Below are 7,350 nucleotides of genomic sequence, written 5' to 3'. Positions count from 1 at the left end.
ATCAACCCAAAGAGGATGGAGCTGGACTGTTCTCAGTGCGGGCAGGTGACAGAACAAGGAGCAGTGGGCTCAAGTTGCAGCAAGAGAAGTGGAGGTTGGATATTAGGAAGAACTTTCTAACCAAGAGGGTAACAGGCTCCCCAGAGAGGTGGTGGCATCTCCATCTTTGAAGGTTTTGAAGATCCAGTTAGACGAAGCCTTGGCTGGGATGATGTAGTTGGGGCTGGTCATGCTTGGAGCAGGGGGTTGGACTCGATGTGACCTCCTGAGGTCTCTTCCAACCCTCATTTTCTATGACTCTGACCCCATTGCAATGTAGCAGGCAGGCACGCTGCCAGAAACACTATGAGCACCCTGAGCTGCCTTAGGTTGAGCAGGGGGATGAGGATGCAGCCAGTGTCCTGCTGCTGCAAGGACAGGAAGCAGTTATTAAAGTGCCCTTGAGCGATCCAAGGAAGAGAGCCATGCCTCCCTCCCTGCCCCACTGCAGAGGAAGATGAAAGTCTTCCCTAGTCTCTATCAGTCTAACCCCAAATACGGTGATCGGGCTGAATCTGAGCAGAGGGGCAAAGCAAAGTGGCTTTTTCATTGTAAAATACCTTTAAAACTATTGTCCATGGTGGTGGGGGGACTGCAACATCATTGATATTTTTCATTGAAATTGGATCTTTTGGGGGGATTTTCCCCTATCCAAATTATGCTCAAAGCATGGGTCAAGATGGTGACTGAACTGCAGAGAGTTAAAAGAAAAAAAAGGACATCCTGGAAGATGCTGGGAAAGCAGGAAAATGGATCCAGTTTAGGCCCTGCAGAAGTCTTCAAAGAACCAACTCAGTGTCCAGTGTTAGGCATGGAATGGTTTCCATGTTTCCAAGCATCCCTGGGCTCAGCTGCTGCTCCCTGGTTTTTCCACCAGTCATAGATTCATAGATAGACACTAGGGCTGGAAAGGACCTCGGAAGATCATCATTGCTGTCTGCATCAGATTTTACCACCCCCGAGTCACAGCGCTGTCCCCAGAGTTTCTATTCAGAGTGGATTATTAGGAGACAACAACCCCTTGCCCTGCACAGCTCGGTGCCCTGGGGAGGACAGAAGCAGGTTGAGACTAGAAACAGGAACCGGGGTGTCATTGCTCCTGCCAGGGTGCTTGCACTCAGGGACAGGAAAGACAAGGGCTGAGGCCCTGCCGGGGCAGTGGGAAGCTTCTTGCTTCTGCTGAGTGCCTAACCCCAGGCATCTAACCCTAGATCTACAGGAGGAAATGCTCCTGCACCTTTCATTCACCCTTCTCCTTGCAGCAATCCAGAGGCGGTGGATACCATCTGGTGGTAATGTGGGGGAATTGCCCATGCCCTGCCCTGCTGCACCGTCCCTGGCTCCGTTTCAGGCTTGTTTCCAGGTTTTCTGTCCATAGGGTTGGCAAGGGTACAACCCAAAAGGAGAGAATTCATAGAGCATAGAGGGCTGGAGGGGACCCGAGGAGGTCACATCTAGTCCAACCTCCTGCTCCAAGCAGGACCGGTCCTAACAGCATTACCTATAATTCACCTTCTTCCTGTGTTGTGTGGCTTCTAGACTCCAGCTAGCTCCTTCCCAACCTGCCCTTTGCCCCCTGTCTCTAGCCAGCCCTACGACTGCGGCCGGCGCCGTTCTAACCCCAAGAACAGCTAATGGGACAATGGCCCTAAGGGAGTGTCACTGCCAGGGGGTTGTGGGGACTTTAACTTGCTGGAAAACTAGGAGCAGATTTTGTCTGGGAGTCATCCAGGTGATTGCAAGGCCACTCAGGTGGCCATGGGGGAGAGGATGGAATCGCTGCCAGCAGGCAGGTCCTTGGGCAGGGAGGTGCTTGCATTGAGCCAGGGACAGCGGAGTCAGCAGGGGTGACTGGAGCTCTTCATTGTGGCCAAGAGCCTTGGTCTGCCTGCTTGTGGAGCCCTTCCCATGGGGTCCCCTCTTCATGTCAGGCTAAAGGCTGGCCCTGGGGCGGCTGTGAGAGCAGGGTCCATTCCTGGGGTTCTCTGCTGCTTCCACAAAGGCACTGGGGGTAGTCAGGGACACGGGCTATTGCAGGGTGTGAAAAGCACCTGGGACCTCCTTCTCCTCCAGCCCCAAGATTCAGGATCCTGGGACAGCCACTCGCTTTCCAAGCTCTCACCCCTGCATCAAGGGCTCCCGAGCCTGCCTCTACTCCCCCTTGCACCAGTCTTGCACTGGGCAGCTGTGGATGTCAGTGGGCGCCTCCTGATATGCACAGGGCCAGGTAAAGACGATGCTCTGCCCATTTTAAGTTCCCAGACAGGAGCATCCCCATGTTCATAAACCTCTCCTGAGCTGAGGGGGCTTCACACAAGGCCAAGCACAGGATTTAGGGGCCTCCTATTCCCCTCCTCAAGCCCAGTTCCAGGTTCCCACTGCACTGGAAACCCCGCAGCAGCGAGACAGAGCCCGGAGGCAATGAGCCAGACCTTCCTTTCGGGGCGTTTGCCTGGCTCTCTGCCCCGTTGGCTCTCTGAGGGCGATGCACAGCCCCAGCCCCACACAGACCCCGCCATAAATCAAGCCCAGGATAGAGCGCCGTTCCAGGAACGCAGCCGGCCAGCCCCGGCTTTCTGTGGGAAAGCAGCACACGCCCCGCATCAGTGCCGAGGAGAGCCTGTGACGCGGCGGAGTAAGTTCTCTTTATAGCTCCGGGCCTGGCCTTTCCCACAGACGTGGCTGGGTACCAGAGCCGCCTGGCAGGCCCCTGGGGGCTTGGGTCATTTGCTAGTGGCTTGGTGCCAGCAGGGCTCTGTTTCTGCCATGAGAGCATCACGTCTGCTGCAGCGGGTTGAGACTCTGCACGGTGCAGCGAGCAGCTGGGGTTTGGCCTATGAGATCCGGGGTGGGGGTAGGATGAGAGGGGTTGGCTCACAAACGGCCTCACCTGTCTGGAGCATCTACAGCAAGTACACTGAGTGAGCTGTCATCTCTAGGGCTGGGAGACTAGGCCTCCAACCAGCCAGCTCTCCGGAGCCAATGGGCTCTACTGACGCATTCTCACCGAACCCCGCAAAGTCCAGGCCAGAGATGTCCCTTGATGAGGTCTGGTGGATCAGCCCTTCCAGCTAGAGCATGCACCAGAAGGGTGAGAAGAGCTGCACTGGTGGAGGCAGACAGGACCGGGCTCTCCACTGGGATATCGGTGCCAGGTGAGATGTTGTCACTTAGATCCAGAGTGGGATGGGCACGGCTGGCAGGTCACAAACCACTGCAGCCACTCCGTCGGTGTGTGCAAAACTCGGCAAGCGGCCCCCGGGGATGGTCAGTGCTGCTAGAAGCAGTTTGAATAGCTGGGAGCTTGCATCCTGGGAGCTGACTACCTTGCTCACTGGCAGATATGTAGGAGTCCAACCCAAGCTTGTGGGCTCCCCCCTGAGTCACTAAACTATGCTAGGGCTCAGCTGGGGAGTTGCCACAGCCCCTGCAAGCCTTACAAATCTACAGCTCCCCTATAGACATCCATTAACAAACCCTCCCAGCACCCACCAGGGCTGAGCTAGCCTTGCCCCCATTGCAGACAGAAGGAAACTGAGGCAAGGAGCCGTTCTCAAGCCCAATTTGCAAGCTGCTCAGTCTGAGACTGAAATCCACTGTGTGGAGCCCAGGGTCAAGCCTAGACCCTTGGCCTTCCTCACTGCTAGCCTTGCAGAAAGTCACATACCTCATGGCCAGTCCTAGCAGGCAGTGGCCAGCCCTGCAGATCCATGCAGACCTCCTGCCCACCCTGGCAGCCTTCCCCTCTCTTGCTCTGTTTTTGCTTGTGAAATATAGCAGCAGGGATCCTCTTCATGGCAGCACACTATTCAGGGGGTCCTACCTTGCCCCCAGCTTCCTCCCCTCACCCGGTGCCCTCTGCAGCAGGACTGGGCTGGGATCCTTATCGGGGGGCCGTGTCCAAGCCCCGTGGCCTTCCAGTTTGGACCTGTGCAGAAAGAGGCCTGATTGGAGATGGGGTGGGAGAGCTGCAGCCGAAAGCTGCCTCTGGGTTCTTCACACAGCATCTCTCCGGCCCAGCACGAATGCCCAGGGCAAGGTTGCAGCCTGCAGTGGTGGCTGGCAGGACCAGGCTCTGTGGCCCCCTGATATCTCTGGCTCTGCACAGATCTCCACAATTTAGCCATCTGCATAGGAAGCACCTGCTCAGCACAAGCCAATCTCACCTGAGGGCAGGATCCTGCCTCCACCGGCCACCCCTGCAGCCTCTCTCATCCCTGGGGAGTCCCGTCTCCCAAAGAGGGGTCACTCTCTGGTAGGAGCCGTTGTCCTCTACATGGCAGCAGAGCTGATCCTTTGGGGCACGGATGCTGACCCTTGGAGATCCAAACCCTTGCCCACAGCATGGTGCCAGTCGGCTCTGCCAGGGGCTGTGAAACAGCTGCCCTGTGGCTTCCACGGCCTGGGCAGATCTGACCCTCCCTCTCCTTTCTAACAGGCTTTGAAGGGCCGTAGAGCAGTTAACGCTGTCGACATGGAGGAATCCCCTTGGGCATCCAGACTGGGCAGCGAACGGGGCATCTTCAGAGCTATTATTTTCAGTGCCAGCTGTCCCAGCATTGGCCCTGGATGCAAGCATCTTTCTGCAGCTGGACAATAGCTGGCTTTGGACAATAGAAGTGGATCCCCCGGCAGACGGAGAGGCCTGTCCCTGTTCGCTTGCCTGTTGTCTGTGCCCTTGGGGGAGCCCATGGGGGGAGCAGTGGGTTAGGGGGTCCTTGTACGGGACAGGGAGCTATCTGCATTCGAATAGCCCCTGACAGGGGGGAGACCTTGTGAACACCTGTGAGCTACTCTTTGAATCCCATCCCAAGACAAGTGGTGACCAAATGAGCCATTTGCTTAGCCAGGCAGCACAGAGGCTGAGAAGGTGGAAAAGCACCTTCCTGGGAAGAAAAAGGAGCACAAGAAGGAAGCCGACACCAGAAGGAAAGGGGTGAGCGGATCAGGAGCGGGTTCAGGCTGGCATCGAGGAGAAAATTGCTCCCTTCGAGCAGGAGGTGTGTGGTCTCCCCTGCTCTCGGTCATGTATCCTGATTGCTAATATCCCAATAAACCAGCGTATAGTTCAGAAGAACTTGCTTTGGCTTCTCTTGGACTTCTCCGGATAAAATAAAAGTCCCCAGAGTCATCCAGGGTGCAGCAGGAGTTGGACAGAAATGGGCTCGACAGTGCTCAGGCATCTCAGTAAAGGTACAGCTTGCAACGAGGAGCTGGCTCACTGCGTCCACCACCCCAGCTCAGAGCCCCGGGAACAGAAGGAGGCCAGAAGTGAGAGAGGCCTGGAAACTGCAGCACAAACGTTTTCCCCACTGAATGGGATTTTCTGCATGGGAGCGGTGCTCAGAGTTGCAGTCATGCACATGGACCCCACGGTGCAAGGTGCTGCACAAATACAGAATACAGGAGTTTTACCCCTGCTCTGATTGGTATGGATGGCGGGGGTACCTTCCTTTATCCAAGGGGGCACGGCCTCTACCTGGGACCTCTCAAGCAGCTTTTTATAGAAGCCGGTTCGGGTGTGATGTCTGGTGTTGTATCAGGGTTGACGTCATTTTGCTAAGAGCTTAGATGATGGATTTTGTCTGGGCTGGTTTACACAGGGCTGCTCCTGCCTCGGGCAGGGGGCTGAACTAGATGTGGGCTCTGGGGGTCCCTTCTAGCCCCGCGGCTCTGGGTTTCCACGATCTATGAACACAGGACAAACACTGTCAGACAGTTCAGTACAGGACCGACAAAGCGGTCTTGGGAGCCCCATGCTGGGCAGCCTGATGGATGTCAAGAACTCTGTAAGCATCGCAGGAAAGCTTTGAAGAGGGATTTGAAGGAGGAGAGTGAGACGGTTAAGTCTCCAGGAAACACATTTTATTTGAGCAAATCCTCTAGTTTATTTATTGTTTTTCTACAAAATCGGCAGCTTCACAGAATCACAGAAAATGAGGGTTGGAAGGGACCTCAGGAGGTCACATCTAGTCCAACCGCCTGCTCAAAGCAAAGCAGCACTATCCCCAACTAGATCATCCAGCCAAGGCTTTGTCTGAGTCCTGAAAACCTCCAAGGACGCAGATCCCACCACCTCTCTGGGTACCCTGTTCCAGTGCTTTGCTACCCTCCAAGCAAGAAGTTTCCTAATATCCAACCCCAACTTCCCTTGCTGCAACTGGAGCCCATTGCTCCTTGTTCTGGCATCTGCCCCCACCGAGAACAGTGCTTGATATGACTTTTCCTTCTTTCTCATCTTCTTCCAACTTTCTACTTGCAAAAGGGGATTGACATCGTATCTCCCGTTTCCTTACAGTGACATTATAGACAGGATGGTCGAGGGATTATGCGAGAAGCAAGGATTTCTTTGGGGGGATCTCTTTTATTGGACCAGCTACCTCATTGGGGTAGCTTTCAAATACACAGTGTCCTTCTGACCCTGTTCCAGCTTGTCACCGAGGTGTGGAAGTACTGGTAGGGATGGCACAGAGACAAGGGACATCTGCATCAACAGGAGGCTGCAGCAGGTTTCAGGAGGGGATGGGACTTTAGCTATCCAGTGAAACAGGTGGATACAAGAACAAGTCCCTGGGGGTGACCAGATGGGCAAAATACACAGCTCCCCTGGGGACAGTCCATCAGCCAAGGTTGATGCCTGCCCAAGAGAAGGAATAAGACCCTAGTTTATTGTATCTCAGACAATAAACAGATTAGGGCAGGGCCTCTGTTATCCTGTAGGTTTGCATAAAGCCACGAAATAGTAATAGTAATAATAATAGTAATAATAATAAGATTATGACAACAATAACACCAACAATAACAATTATATAATCATAATAATCTAACATTAATTTGGTTACAATAACAGTGGTAATAATAACAATGATAATAATATGATGATGATGATAATAATAACAGCAATGGCAATGACAAACAGATGTTTCTCTCCCTGTAACCAAGTATAGGAACTAAAGGAAGATGCTGCCATCTAGAGTTTAAACTCCTATCGCACTCACACACACATGCACGCACATGTGCACGCGCACATGCACAGCTCTACAGACACATGCACACACAACCAAGCATCTAGCCTCCACTGGCAGGAGCTAAGATACCAGCTGCCTGGATCTGCCCTTTGGCCCATACACAGAAATGGGGAATTCAAAGGGGAAAAAAAAAAAGTCTGAATTTTTGGAACCGGCAAATAACTATTTCCCAGGCTCTCAGCAGGACACCAGCCTCTGCAGCTCCTGGGGGGCAGGGGGCCATGTAGCTGCCAGTTTTGCAATCACATGTCGTGCGGACGCGTAAGCTAGGAACTATTTAAGA

This window comes from Alligator mississippiensis, chromosome 15, assembly GCF_030867095.1.
Source record: "Alligator mississippiensis isolate rAllMis1 chromosome 15, rAllMis1, whole genome shotgun sequence".
NCBI classification, from domain to species: Eukaryota; Metazoa; Chordata; order Crocodylia; family Alligatoridae; genus Alligator; species Alligator mississippiensis.
This window is presented reverse-complemented; position numbering follows the sequence as displayed.